Below are 16,729 nucleotides of genomic sequence, written 5' to 3' on the forward strand. Positions count from 1 at the left end.
CTGCCTTTTATAAGCCTCAAGCCTTGGTTGAAAAGGCATGCAAAAAGGAGAGGAAAAGACCAAAATGCCCCCGGGAAAAGGGCATGGCCGGCCGGCCTCTATTTCTAGCTGGCCAGCCATCTGCTTTTTGCAGAAATGGCCGGCCAGCCATTAGCTTTTGTGGAAACCGGTTGGCCACCTCCCCTTGGGAAGATAAACGGCCGGCCATCATCCTCACATGCTCACCTAGCTCTCTGCAAATTTTGAGGAAGATCGGAGTTCCCGGGACCTGAAAAAGTTCAAGAAAAGTACACTTCCGGTCGCGAAATTGCTCCGTCGGGACTTCGATTTCAAGTTCTGACATGTGTCACATCATCATCCATCGAAATCAAGGTGTATCCCTTTTGAATGAGTTGTAACCTTTCAAAGAAGCAGGTCGGAGGCCGTGATTGAGTTACCTTCGCCGAAACACGCTTTTCCGCACTCGTTGTTTCATGACAAATGAACACCCTGATTCATGCTCGTTTTGTACTATCATGCACATAACTTGCATTCTCATGAGCGTACTCACATTGTCATGTACATTTCTTGGCATACCTCCGAGTTTGAGCATGCGTTGTCACGCATGTTCCATTCTTGCATTGCGATGCATTCACTCACCGGCACTGCGTGTGTCGAACTTTCGGAATCACATTAAATACATGTTGTTAGCATGTTGTACTTGTTGCAATTTCTCTCTTTTGCAGGCACGATATTGTATGTACGGTTCAATTGAGGCCGGTGCGACCAGACGAATCGCGCAGGTATTGTATCTTCTCCGTGTGAGACGTGGCGGGGATCGAATAATCCTCCGCATTCTTAACTACATGAAATGTAGTTATTGCTTTGCATTCTTGCTTAAAACTGTTGCATCTATTTGCGAATATTTGCTTCATTACAGCATGCTGCATTTGCACGATCATTGGGTTACCTTCGGCTTCTTGCATATCATTTGCATTTCGCCCCCTGCCTGCGGGCATGCCTGCGGGCACATCTCTGTTTATCTTGTATATTTGTCTAAGTCTTCGACCTTGTCAAAAATGGGTCGTCTCTGGGCTTTGACATTCACTCCCGTCACTTGTGACTTCCGAGTTCTGTCAAAGAGGGGCAACTGTAGACACCCCATTTTTGACCGACCTTAAGACTCAGACGTCACCAGTTGAGCACTTGGTGATATTGCATAATGTGCTTGTTCAGAAGTTTCAGAGTCGCGGCCGTGAGCCCTGCCTCCGGGCTTCCGAACCCTTTTCTGTGCCTTGTCTCGGTTTGCGAACCAGACTCGATTTTCTCTGTTTCTTTTCCTAAGGGGAGGGAGAGGTCCCGTAGACCATCTCTCAATGTCCGTAGGCTACATTTGGTGGCCGCAGGCCATTTTTCCCATTTTGGAGCCCGGTTTCCAGTTTTCGGAGCCGTCAGGCCGTGTGCCTCGGTTTGGGACCGCTTAACCATCTCCTATTGCTCTGACTTTTGGCATACATCTTATTTCATCCCTTTTGAGGGACACTGGGGGCTAAGAAACCCACTTCGAGGTCGAATACCATTTTCGGTGCTTAACAGCCCATTTTCGGGACCCCGAACTGCGTGTTTTGGCCCCGGAACATTCGTTTTGCAACGGTTTTCGTTCATTTTTGGCAGGTACCTCTGTTTTATCACTAGGAAGGTCACTGAAGGGTGGGAGGCCAGCAATTGTTGCAACAACCAATTATCTCTCTTCCGGAGCCTCCCAGCGCCCGTTTTTCGCACTTCCGGGCTAATGTTGAATACCTTGGAGCTAGTGTTGCCAACTTTCAACCACATATCTGTGATCTACACATCTGAGAGGCCCCTAAAAGTTGGTGGCCGGCCATTAAGGTCACCTGACCCTTTTGACCCCTTTCTTCCGGGCTAATGTTGAACCCCTTGGACCATTTTTCTTGAACTTTGAACCACATATCTGTGATGTACACACATGAGAGGCCCCTAAAAGTTCATGGCCGGCCAGTAAGTCAACTTGACCCTTTTGACCCCCTCTTTCCGAGCCATTATTGAACCCCTTGGGCCCACTTTATTGGAATTTCAACTACATGGTTGTGTTGTACACACATAGGACTACCTCCCCAATACCTGGCCGGTCAGAAAATCACCTTGACCCTTTTGACCCCTAGCCGGCCGGCTAGGGGGTGTGGCCGGCCGGCCACCTCCAGCAAAAGTAAGAGGCCGGCCTGCTTCCTTGCACTGTGTACTTTACAGTTGTGGGGCAATATCCCCCAGATATTTCCTGTATCCGGGGGATATTTTGTGGGGGAGTTTTGCTCTCCTTCTCCCCCACCTTTACACCCCCTTTTTGATCCTTTTAACCAGCTGGTGGCCTTCTCATTAAGGGTTAGAAAATTTACTCTTCAAGCTTCCATAGCCAACTCCATCTTCTTCCTTCTCAACTCTTCAAAAACCCTAACTCCCTAATCATCATTCCTTCTACACCATCAAGCTCTACCACCACCATCTCATTTCCAGCAACAAGGAAGGATTCTTGAAGGCTAAAGAAGCTGCAAATCCATCCAAAAAGCAACAAAAGTTTGAATCTTCAAGGGTAAGTAACACTTCTACCCTTTTGACCCTTTTTCTTGATCTATTTCTAAACCCCACTTTTTTTTGGTTTCAAGCTCCGGCCCTAACTGAAAAGGGCCATCTTTTGAGCTCATCTTCACTTCTCATTAAGGGCTCAACCCTGTTTGAGCCCTCCATAATACACTTGCTTCATTGATCCTCTTATATGTCATGATTTTGCATACTATTTTTGGCCCATGAGAAATTTATTTTCGAGCATGTTGTAAACTGATATTAGGCTTATTTTGAGACCCTCTTCAACATTGAAGAAGGGCTCAACACCATTTGGGGTTTCCATATTATACCTACCTTTATACTCCTCTTTTCTTCCCCATTCTTGCATACAATGGCAGCCTACAATGCTTTTGTTTTTGGCCATTTTACAGTTCTGGAAAAGTGCTATTTTGGTCCATTCTACATGTTTTATTAAGGGTCTTTGGCTGTTTGGTGATTATTTTGTATACCTCATGTTATAGCCACTTTTGAGCCTTATTTTGCATCACATTTCTATCATGCTTGTATACTGATTTGAGGTCTGCCATATACTGTAAATGTTCATATTTTTGGTCCATATTCAGTGTTGTAGAAGGAAATTTTTCAGTTTGAGTTTTGCTTATACCACTTGCTTCATTACCCCTCTTTTGGCCCCTATTCTTGCATGCTATTTTTCCCCTACCTATACTTGCTGTTTGGCCATGTTTATAACTGTGAAAGTGCATCTTTTGGGACTGTCTAGCTTCTGTCTTTGCATTGCATGTCCATATTGTGCATGTTTGGCATAGCTATAGGCCATTTCGGGTGCCTAATGTTGCATTTCGGGACATTTCCTTGCATTTCATGTCATTTCGCTTCATTTCGGGACTGTTTTCCCCCATATTTTAGTGCTGAAATTCCATTAGTATGCTTGCATATCATTTTTGCCATATTTCATCACATTTTAGCATCGCCTCGGTTTGCGTGCCCGTGTGCACGCATTTCGAGGCATCTCATTTTCTGCCATCGGCATCTTATGTGAGTGCGGCTGAGTCTCACTCATGTTAGTATAAGTCCATTTGTCATTTTTCATGTCATTTGCATTGCGTATGCATTGCCTCGGTTTGCGTGCCAGTGTGCACGCATTTCGAGGCACTTCATTTTCTGCCATCGGCATCTTATGTGAGTGCGGCTGAGGCTCACTCATGTTAGTATAAGTCCATTTGTCATTTTCCATGTCATTTGCATTGCGTATGCATTGCCTCGGTTTGCGTGCCAGTGTGCACGCATTTCGAGGCACTTCATTTTCTGCCATCGACATCTTATGTGAGTGCGGCTGAGGCTCTCTCATGTTAGTATAAGTCCATTTGTCATTTTCCATGTCATTTGCATTGCGTTAGCATTGCCTCGGTTTGCGTGCCAGTGTGCACGCATTTCGAGGCACTTCATTTTCTGCCATCGGCATCTTATGTGAGTGCGGCTGAGGCTCACTCATGTTAGTATAAGTCCATTTGTCATTTTCCATGTCATTTGCATTGCGTATGTATTGCCTCGGTTTGCGTGCCAGTGTGCACGCATTTCGAGACACTTCATTTTCTGCCATCGGCATCTTATGTGAGTGCGGCTGAGGCTCACTCATGTTAGTATAAGTCCATATCATGTTTTCATGTCATTTGCATTGCGTATGCATTGTCTCGGTTTGCGTGCCAGTGTGCACGCATTTCGAGGCACTTCATTTTCTGCCATCGGCATCTTATGTGAGTGTGGCTGAGGCCCTCTCATGTTAGTATAAGTCCATGGTGCATTTTCCATGTCATCTGCATCATTTTAGCATCGCCTCGGTTTGCGTGCCCACGTGCACGTATTTCGAGACACATATCATCGCCTCGGTTTGCGTGCCCGCGTGCACGTATTCTGCGACACATATCATTGCCTCGGTTTGCGTGCCCGCGTGCACGTATTTCGAGACACATATCATCGCCTCGGTTTGCGTACCCGTGTGCACGCATTTCGAGACACATATCATCGCCTCGGTTTGCGTGCCCGTGTGCACGCATTTCGAGACACATATCATTGCCTCGGTTTGCGTGCCCGCGTGCACGTACTTCGAGACACATATCATCGTCTCGGTTTGTGTGCCCGTGTGCACGCATTTCGAGGTACATCATTTTCATAGCATTCTGTCATTTTCTCGGTTTGCGTGCCTGCATGCACGTATTTCGAGGCATGTCATTCCATAGCATTGTGTATGTTAGTATTGCATCTTAGTTGCATTTCATGCATATCATGCATGTTGCATCGTGTCCGGAATAGGAGTTAGCCCGGGCACGGGAAACGAGGTACATTTCGTACTCCGAGTGACGGAATGTGTCTCAATTCCCCAGTCGCTGACACTCCGGATTATCCATGATGGAGTTAGGTTTTAGCTGTAGTTTCATGTGCATTCATCCTAAATTGAGTTGTGCATTTCGACTCCTCGGCCATCATGCCTCGGTATGCGTGATTGGTGGCACGAGGATCGAGACATGCATATATTTGTGCAAATACATTGCTATGCCCCTTTCCTGCTCTCTGTTGTAGCAAAACGAAGAATCAGCAACCTTTTGGGGCTTGGCACGCATTTCAAGAACAGGTGTAAACAGAGGCTAATTGGGGCATTCCGGTGGATTTCCGCGCAAGACGACCCGGACATGCATCATCCATCAGAAGCAAGGCAGTCCCTGGCTTGCTTGCCAGTTTTATTTGCTTTCTTAGTTAATTCATTAATTAATTAGAATTTTGTAATATTTTGGACTGTAATATTCTTTCATTTGGACTGTAATATTGGGACTGTATATTTATTCGGACCCTCTGAGCGAGGGCAATGCTGTAATAAGTGTGGGTGAGTGTGATGTATGTTTTCCAACCCCACGTCTTTCTCCCCTTTTATTTATCCGCTTACGATGGTTAGATTAGGGCATGTTTAAATTAGCATATAGTATGACAGCATGTTTGCATCATTCATCTGTATTGCATACACTGGGCTCGACGCATCATACTAACTGCATTGTATTTTTAATTCCAAGTTGAATACATGATAGTTGTAGCATTCCATATGCCATGTTTAGAATAGCCGAGCCTACTATAGTTTGCATTCTTGCATGTGTTGCATTAGGCATTTCTGTATACTTAGGATTCATGCATGATTTCTAATAAGTGTCTATTTTGGCTTGGAGTACTCGGTAAGCTTTATGCTTTAGCATCCTTGCATGCGTGTGAGTGACTGCCATGAATAGTATGCTTACCATGAGGCTATGTGCTTATGTGAAATATCTGCCTGAATGCCTGTGGGTGAAGGTTAGGTTATCTGAATTGGAATAGATCATCAAATGTTTCAAGCCTTCCTGCGGGTAGCAAAACCTCTTTCAAAAATAAACATGAAATGTTTTGTTCCAATTCAGGCGATCTGGTCTATATTTGTATGCTGTGCGCATCACATAGTAACCTAGGCTAATAACCGGAATAAGAACTCACAATGTTTTCAAAAATAGATATCATGGTTAGTAGAGGCCGGTCTATGACCGGGCGAGCGGGGGTGCTCACGAAGTGACCTTCCCCAATCGTACCCAAGTTCCCGAGCCGAGGCAACTTTGGTGATGACGGACACGTGGCCTTTTGGCACCGAGTCAGGGTTTCCTAAATTTCCCAAAAATAAAATATTTAGGTGGCGACTCTGTATCTGGCAAAGTAGTCCATGTTTGGCACTTCTCTCAAAAATCTGTTTTCTGAAAACGATTTGCCGGATTTGGACTCTTTGGTTCAGACTTGGAACCGTGACTGAAAAAGTCGAGTCCGAGCTGTAGCGAGGTCCCCCCGCGGGCTTGTTACAGCTTGGGAAAAGACCCAATTTTGACTCTTCGAGCATTTCTGACCTTTTTGCCCCTAGTTCAAGGGCTACTTCTCATCCAGCTTTGCAAGCTTTCTTTGATAATATCTGACCTTCTTACGCTTAGTTCAAGAGTTGCTTCCAATCCGACCATGCAAACCTCATATTTTGGTTGATCGTTGAACATTCTGAATCAGAGGGTTGAGTCTCGAGGCCGAGAGTGATCCTATGTTATACAATCTCAAGTTCAATTCCAAGCATATCTTCGTAAGACCACGCAAAACATTTTTTGAAATCTTTTAATAAAGCTACTAGTCTCATGTGCTCTTCTAAAGACAATGTAGAACCAATCTAGATCGAGCCAAGATCCTTCTCAGTACTCACATTAACATACATGATCTCATTCATTAAGGGTTTAGCAGGTCTTTCTTCCTCTCAGTTGATCAAATTTTTCAAATCCTGAGGAATTCCTTCCTCTTCGTTTTCATCATAGTGTTGGAAACAGTTTTGAAAAACTTTGGTCAATGCAATGATTTAGAGGCATAGAGAAGTAAGTGGAAATTACTGTCGTTTCATTTAGATTTGCTGGCTCAACTAGCTCAAAGGTAGAAATGGACGCAAAAGAAAGAGTAAAAGACAAGCACAAAACAAGAAAATGATGTCCGAGTTAACACCCCCGAAATCACCAAAACAAGACTGACTTAATACAACACAACGAGACTGATTCAATACCCAAGTCTAAAAGTAAAGTAAACAACATTTTCAAAGTGCTCAAACAGTGCGTGCCATCCACCACATTTGGAGTAAAATGAGCGCCATCAACAAGTGGTTCATTCCTAATCACATAGTCACATTATCCCTCAAGTTCATCGATCTAGCGTCGATAGACTTTGTAGGACCTAGTGGAGTGATGACCTTATTGTTAATTAGGTCTCGAACTTCATGGCGAAGACGAAAACAACTGTCCGTGTCATGGCCGATTTGTTGATAGAAGGCACAGTACTTGTCAGCATTATACCTGGATGGAAGGAGATCAGGGAGAGGCCGAGTGTCAAGGGGCTTGACATGACCTTGTCCTATGAGGCTTTGGAGAGCTTTGGACAAGGTCATGTAAAGGGGATTGAAGGTGCGGTTACCAGTCCTGCCAGGGTTAACGAAGGGCTTGGCAGGTGTTGCCTGGGTTTGGAGATCTTTGACGGGTGTATGATTGGAGTTGAAATGGGTGTTTTTGGTACGACATCCCTTTTCTTCGCTTGCCCATTGATTCAAAATGCACCAAACCTGAGCAACAAAAGGGTCATCCACAGTCTTTGCAACAACTGCAAGCACTTGCTGCTTGTTCAGCCCTTTGACCTTCAAAGTCTCAATAGCCCACTGAAGATGTTCAGAGGGATCGATACTTGCCATGGCCTTGTTCTTGATACTTGCTTTACCTTTGCCAAGAGATTGGGTGGCTATGTTGAGGCGAGTCCCAGTTGTTGTTGCCATGTTGTCACCCAGACTGAAGATTACTTTAAGTTGGCCATTTTCAATTGCAGCTCACCCTAAGATTAGGGAGCCTTTCGGTGTGAAATTTCTGGCATGTGATGTGGTCGATGATGGGGCCAAAATCCCAAAGGCTAAATCTGCCATAGTTCTCTGAAGATCTTCAATCATGCTCATTAGCTCAGAAGTAGTGGGTTCATGGGTTTGAGATGATTGGGGTTCAAGTGCATCCATCATGCACAAGTCTGTGTTATCTGGAATGAGCACGTCAGGCTTGGGTAAATGGGTTGGGGTGATGCATATACTGGGGTTGTAGGTGGATGGTAGTGTATGGATTAAGTTAAGGTGTGCAGGTAATGGGTTAGCGGTGGCCTGAGGTCGTTTTGGTGGAGCTATGATCTCTTCATCAATAAGATCTTGAATCTTATGATGGAGGCGGATGTGGCGGCTTGTATCATGACCGTGCTATTGATAATAGGCACAGTATTTAGTGGGGTCATGTCTTGGTGGAAGAGGATTTGGGAGGGGTTGGGGTTCTAGGAGCTCTAGGTATCCTTTTTCTAGCAGTGTTTTCAAGGCTTGAGAGAGACTTATGTAAAGAGGATGGAAATTCAGGCTTGGGGCCGATTTAAAGTGGCTGGTTTTTGGCCATTGATAGGAGTGGTGACAATGTTTACTTCTGAGCATTGTACAGCTGCACTACTATTGGAGCTGTGAACAACATTTCTCTTCATAGGTTCATTACCCTCCACAATGATCCCTTGCCTGATGGCATCCACGATTTGAACCCCAATTTCATAGAGGTCCTTAAAGTTGAATAATGAGAGGACTATCATTTTCTGCAATAGCCTTTCATGCAAATTTCTAACAATTATATGAATGTGCTCTTTCTCTGGAGGCCTACTTGCCATCATAGCTACCTTTGCCCTCCATCGAATAGCAAACTCTGAAAAGCCCTCCTTCAGTTCCTAACGTGTTGCCTTAAGATCACGAGTTGTGACCTCGATCTGTGTGTTGTAGGAATATTGGCCAACAAAGGATTCGGCCAACTCCTGCCAGCTCTCTTTCACAGAGTCCTCCAATTTAGCATACCAGATGGTAGCTACTCCATACATAGTTCGGATGAATAGTGACAACTTCTATACTCAGATCAAACCCATTGGTCGTGGGATATCAAAAAACAGACACAAATGCACTATTGGATCTCCAGAGCCATTCGAAGCAGTCAATATGCGACATCTTGAACCGCTCCGGTAAGGTAACTGCCGATTCAGTGTGTCCATCCTCTATGTCTGGAATAGAGTTAGCCCCCTGTGCCTTTTTAAATAGCTTTTCCAGCTTGTTGACTTTGAGCGCTGTTGGATCAACCTCGAACTTGAACGGAGCCTCGGTTTGATACACCGAGGCTTTGGAAGTTTGTACTGGGATGGGTTCTGCTTGGACTGGGAAAACTGGAACACCCTCGATTTGTGGATCTTGAGGAATGACAACATTAGCTATGGTATTGGGCATAGGGATAGCCGCGGTGGATACATGTGATGCAGAGGCCGTTGTTGGCTGCGGTTGCTGTTGTTGTAGGCTAGTTATAACCTCGGCTTGACGGGTCACGTCATGCTGGATGGAGTCAACTGTTTGCTACAAATGATGTATTAGTTCGTGCATACTAGCTGGGGGATACTGTGCCATTGGAATAGGTGACTGGTCTTGTGCTGGACTGGAAGTAGATGATTTTTCTTGAACCAGACTGGACACAAGTAGGAACTAGACTGGTGAATTCTGTCTAATCCTCCTTCACCTTGTAACTGGTGGCAATAAAGCAAACACTGGTTGCCCGTAAACTAGGTCCCCAACCTTACAAAGTCTATCGACACGAGTCCAAAGTACCCGAAGGATATTAGAGTCTTTTAAAGCTATGGTTCTAGGATTACCTAGTAAAAGAGAAAACAGACAGCACCTCAACCCAATTTCACTAGAATAGATATGATCATAGCTGAGTGACGGTACTCCACATTGAATTCTGCCCCAAAATAGATACCAACTGTGTCACTGATATGAAGCACCCCCGTACAGTTTCCCTACAAAGCACATACCAGGTAAAGAGAGCCAAAACACCCCTATGAGGGGGTAGGGTTACCATGTCCAAGTTTCGTCAGGAACTAGGGTTCACTATTCAGATAAACCGGTTTCATGCAATCTTGTATTTGGGTAAGCATCCTGTCCTAGTTTGGAACAGTCTCTATGGCTTTTTGATATGCAACTAGGCCAAATGGTTAGAAGGATACCTCAACAAGACTACCTAATATACCTCTCACACCTAACACCGAGAAGTGAAAGAAGGATCAAACGGTACAGCGGTAGTCCAGATCTAAGGGTTGTGTTCCCATCATGGCAGAGCCCATGACCGATCAGCATTTTAGCAAGCTTTTCAAGCAAGCCTTCGACAAACTATCCAAGAATAACGAATGGCAATCACAGTGATTTAAACACACCAATGCAAATGCAATGCAAAGAAACATGTAAGTGTTGATAAAAATTTTTATTATGAAATTCAAGTTAAGATCTCTAATTTCCCTAGGAGAGTCACCAGAAACTGTAGCTCGACTTTTTCGTGCCCCCCTTTTGGGAGTCGAATAAGCCCTACAGTATCGGACTCCCGCAGTTCTAAATCTGATCTCACAAGTGCAATGTGAAATAGATAATCACCAAAGAGTCCCAATCTGGCAAATCTTTTTGGAAAATTGATTTTGAATCAAAAATTCCAAAAATTGACTACTTTTCCAGATACAGAGTCGCCACCTAAATATTTTTTAGAAAAATTTAGGAAACCCATGACATGTGCCAAAGGCCACGTGTCCGTCATCACCAATATTGACTCAGCTCGAGAACTTAGGTACGAGAGGGAAAGGTCATGAATTGAGCACTCCCGCTCGCCTGATCAAAGATCGGCCTCTACTAATCATGATATGAATCTTATGTACATTATATGCTCTTGTTCCGGTTTATTAGGCTAGCATTACTATGTTATACGCATGCACACAAGTATAGACTAAATTTGCAAGAATTGGAATATTTGATTCATGTTTGTTTGTAAGATTGTTTCAAATATGTACCACTTGAAAAAGTGATCGCATATGAACACTTACTCAAATTATTCCAATTCAAGCAATTAGCATTCATCCATAGGTATTCAAGCAGTTATAGCACTTAAGCATTTAGCCTCATGGCAAGCATGGTAAAGGTGGCAACAATCACACTCATGCAATATGCTAAAGCGAGTAAAGGCTCACCTAGTACTCCAAGCCAAAACAGAAATTAGTTAGAAAAATGCATGATTTCTAACTATGCAATTTGACTAATGCAACACATGCGATATGCAACTAATTGGCCCTGTTACAAATATGGCATATGAATCAATTTGTTAGCATGCGGTCTAAGAACGTATTCAAAGAAAATATTTAACTAATCAACGCAAGTTAGAATGATGAACCGGGCCTCGGTGCATGCAAAACAAATGGTTGCAAACATGAAGTATGCTAAACAAAACTTGATGCGTTAATCTAACCATCATAAGCAGTTAAATAAAAGGGAGAAAGACGTGGGTAGAGTCTGAGTGAACTAACTGGCTAAGCTAATTACTACGAATTAAAGCTAAGCTAATTAACTAGCTATTACAACGACAAATGAATAAATAGCTAAACTACTTAACTAATTATTACAAACCGAATTAATTAACTATTCTAGCTAACTAAAATAATTACATCATGAGACAAATTAGCTATTCTAACTAATTACTTACAAAACCCCTATTTTAAGCACAATGCTAATATTGTTACAACATGGATCCCGAGGCTCGATGGAAGGCTCATGCATGGATTCGATTTCCACCCAAAAAAGTCACCGTTTCTACTGTTGAATGCCTCTGTTGCACAGTATAACACATGCACTGATTTCTAACTCTAGACCAACTCTGTTCTACTTCAGGAGAACACTGTTTGATTTTACACTGGTGGTCGGCAGAGGGCTTGCCGTCCACAGATGGTGGCCTGCCGTCCACTGATGGTGGCCTGCCAGCTACTGAAGATGGTCTGCCAGCCACCAATAGTAGCCAGCCAGCCACTGATGATAGAACTTCCCTGTTGCAACAGAGAGCAAATAGAGTAGAGATAGTGTATTCTAAAGGGTTTCGTTACACAATTTAGATCATGTCAAAATCTAGGACAAGGTAACTCTATCCCCTCATAGGGGTGTTTTGATTCTCTTTTACCTAGTATCTGCTTTTACAGTGAAACTGTACAAGAATGTTCATATCAGTGGTACAAGTATTAGTTTTAGGGGCAGAGTTCAGTAAATGTTCTTAAATTGTGATCATGACTGTTGTGGATTGGGCCGAACTGCTATCCGATTTTGATTGTTGTTTTTCTTTTCTTTCATTTGCTAGGTAGTTTACCAACATAACTTCAGAAATGCCTAGTATCCCCCAAGTTGTGTGGACATGTTTTGGCAGGCTTTGCAAAACTCAAGACCATGTTAGTGGTCAGCCAGTGTTTGTCTCTCTTCTATCAATTACTCGATGAAAAAAGAACAAGTAGTCAATAACACCAGTACAAAGCACTCAGCAAACACCTGTTCGTTCCCACCCATTCAGTTCACCAGTACCTAACTCACCCGGATCAACAATGGCACAGAATGCAGAAGAAGTTGCTGCTATGATGGCAGCATTCTAGAGAACCATGGATACCATAAATCAAAGGATGGCCGCACAAGATGAAATTATCGCTGATTTGCGACACCCATCTAGGGCATCCGCATCCACTATCCATCCAATTCCAGCTGCTCAGCCAAATCTCGATCAACCTCCACCGGTTGAAAACCCCCCGGTCCTAGATCCTTAGGAGATGTTCACACTGGCTTCAGCTTACAGACCTATGGCACAGCCCCCTGTGGGACTTCTTCTCCTTGATATCAATGACATAAATCCAACCATGATCAAGATTACTGGACAAGTTTAAGATGCCCTACATTGATAGATTTGATGGGAGTGGAGATCTGATTGTCCATGTCTGCTTGTTTTCAGATGTACTAAGACCGATGGGCCTGTCTCGGGCTCAGAAGCTGTCGTTGTTCGGGAGAACTCTGTTAAATATAGCGGCCATCTAGTACGCAAAAATGGAGGATTCTATGAAGTGAAATTGGGAGGTGTTATTTGAGGAGTTTGTCAACCAGTATTCATATAACACTCAGATAGAGGTAGCCATTAGTGAGCTAGAAGCTACTACCCAGAACCCCAAACAACCTTTTATTGACTTTGTCACTAGATGGAGAGCAAAGGCAGTTCGAATGAGAAATAGGCCATCTGAAAGAGAGCAAGTCCAGTTGGTGGTCCAAAATCTTGAGCCAGATATGTTGCGGAGAATGATAGCGGTGTCATTGTCTATGTTTGCTTCTCTATATGAGTTGGGGTTCTAAATCGAGAGTGCGTTCAAGAAGGGCATCATCCAGAGAATTAGTGAACCTGCAAGAAGGCCATTCACCAGGAATACCAATGCTAGCAATAGCACTATTCCACGGCCTGCAGATGTCAGTACTGTCATCACAGCGGCCAAAATGGCCGACCCCTTTGCCGCAATAACATCACAACCCTCACAACCCACCAGTCCGAACTGAAACCAAAGAACCTTTACCCCCTCCATATAAGCCCAACCCGTGCCCTCAAACTCTTAATGGAAAAAGAGCATCTCAAGCCCCTCAATCCTCGCCCTCTCCCTGATCCACTGCCACATAGACATGACGCTACCCAATACTGCATCCTTCACCAACAACACGGTCACCCCACAAACCATTGTTGCCACTTGCATCATGAGATCTAGGATCTCATTGACAATAAAATCATCGCTCCACCCACCAAACCAAACGTAACCACCAACCCACTTCCTGCTCATAACCAAGTCCCCCCACCCAAAAACATTAGCCTAATCCATACACTACCAACCTCCTTTAACCCCAATGCATATATGTAGACCGCCTGAACTCCGCTCCGCGCGCGAGGGCGCGAATTGTAGTTCTAGCTACTACAGTTCGGACTCCTGTCACGGTTCTGAATCTAATCTCACAAAGTGCAATGTAAGACTGATAAACCACCAAAGAGTCCAAATCCGACAATTGGTTTTGAAAAATCAATTTTAATCAAAAAGCGCCAAACATGGACTGCTTTGCTAGATTTCAGAGTCGCCACCTAAACATTTTATTTTTGTGAAATTTAGGAAACCCTGACTCGTGCCTAAGGCCACGTGTCCGTCATCACTGAAGTTGCCTCGGCTCGGGAACTTGGGTACGAGAGGGGAAGGTCCTGAAATGAGCACCCCCACTCGTCCGATCAAAGATCGTCCTCTACTAACATGATATGTTGTTTTTGAAAACACATGTGTTCTTATTCTGATTTATTAGCTAGCTTACTATGTGATGCGCACAACATACAAGTATAGACTGGATCGCCTGAATTGGAACAAAACAATTCAATGTTTGTTTTTGAAAATGGTTTGAAGTTGCTACTTGCAAGTAGGCTAAGTCATGGATTTGCCACCCTCAAGTGGGTTTAAAACATGATGATTTGCCACTTCAAGTGGGCTTAAAACTCGCATTTTGATGAATTGTTCCAATTCAAGCAATAAAGCCTTCATCCACAGGCATTCATGCATTTAAAGCAGTTAGCCTCATGGCAAGCATGCTATCATGGCAATCACTTACACACATGCAAGGATGCTAAAGCATAAACACTCACAGTGTACTCCGTGCCAAAACAAAAGCTGGTTAGAAATCATGCATGATCTTAGCTATGTTAAGATTCCTAATGCAACACATGTAGAAATGCAACTAAAATAGGCTTGGCTATCTAGAATGGCATATGAATGCAACCCCTGATAACATGCTTTGAAACACGTATTCAAGAAAGTGTATTGAAATACAATGCAGTTTGAATGATGCGCCAAGCCCGGTGCATGCAAGACAGATGAATGGATGCACGCATGCAAAGCATAAGTATGCTAATTGAAATATGCCCTAAAACTAACCATCAAAAGCTGGTAAATAAAAGGGAGAAAAACGTGGGGTTGGAAGACATTCACACACACACGCACAGTTATTACAGCATTTGCCCTCTCGACGGAGGGTCTGAAGGAATAAGCTAAGCTAGCTACACTAAGCTAAGTTACTTAACTAATCTAATAATCTAATTAGACTAATTATTACACAACACAAATTGAATAACTAGCTACAACTAATTATTACTTTAATTAATTAACAAATTAACTAAGTTGCAAAACCAACTAAGTAAGAAAAAGAAGCTAAATTAGACTGCCACAGCTCTGCCTCGGAATAAGGAATGATGCATGCTTAGTCGGCTTCGCTCGGAAATCCATTACCATGCCCCCAATTGCGTCTGTTTGCATTTGGTTTGATCTCAGAACACTGCACAAACTTCTAGATTGCTTCTACTCCAACATGGGGACCTCCTGGTGGGCTGCTGACCAGAAAAGGTGGCTGTAGACCACTTGTAGACCAAAAAAACTGGCTGTAGACGAGTTGTAAACCAGAAAAATGGGCTGTAGACCAGAAAAACGGGCTGTAGGCTAGAAAATTTGCCAAACTCCAATTTTGCTGCAGCAGAGAACAACAAGGGGCATAGCAGTGTATTTGCAAGATATGTGTGCACAGCCACCCTCCCTATCATTTCTCAAGCTCAAGAGAGTGCGGTACTTGACTCTCGGGCCACCAACCAAGCATTGGAATGCACGATGGCCGAGAAGCGAAGTTTGCACAATTCAATGTTAATGAATGCACAAATAACACATAAGGGCCTCCACCTCTATCATGCTTATTCAAGAAGGTCGGCGACCGAGAAATGAGGCGCGCTTCATCACTTCAAGTATGAAACGTCCCTTGTTTCTCGTGTTTGGATAAACGTCTGATCCAAACACAATGCAATGCAACACACATGCAAACAATCATGCTTATCTATCAATGCTAGCAATGCATGCACAAGGTTCTAACATATGAACAATGCATGTATGGCATGTTCGAAGGCCAAGAACATCAAAGCAAGTAAAGAGCATCATATAAGAGGCATGCAATACAATGCTCAATGGACTTAAACCAACCCCAAATAGACCTCATGCATGCCCAAACAATGGCCAAAATGCACTAAAATGATGGCATGAAAGGCAAGATAATGGTGCTCATGTAATGGCTCATCAACAAGGCATAAGGGCACAATTCTCAAACACATTGAAGGAGTGGAAAATGTGAGAGTGTGGCAATGAAATATACTCTGAAATCATGTAAGAAATGATGCCAAATCATCCAAACAACACAAGCATAGCATCCTAAGGACCTTGAATCATTAGGCTAGTCAAAGCTATTGCACTACAACCATGCATAACAAATCCACTATGACCCAAACTACTCAAAACAAAGCTGAGGCATGCTAAATCAAGGCCAAAGGCATGCTAAAACATAAGCTCAAAAGGCAAGGAGAGGGTAATCATTCATTGGGTCACAAATAAGGAATAATGCATAACCCTCAAGAGCAATGAAAGAGTGATAAACACAGGAGTATAACAAAGACATAAGCTCTGAAATTACATTCCAAATGATACCAAATCATGCATATATCACAAATAAGGCACGCTAAGAAGCTCAAAGCTTAAGGCTAGCAAAGGCACTTGTACCATGGCCATATCAAGCAAGCCCCAAAGGGCCAAGGTGACTCAAAATAGTCCCAAGGCAGGTCAAAACAATGCCAAAACA

The sequence above is a fragment of the Camellia sinensis genome, chromosome 1 (assembly GCF_055761805.1).
Source record: "Camellia sinensis isolate YWXY chromosome 1, ASM5576180v1, whole genome shotgun sequence".
In the NCBI taxonomy this organism is placed as follows: Eukaryota; Viridiplantae; Streptophyta; class Magnoliopsida; order Ericales; family Theaceae; genus Camellia; species Camellia sinensis.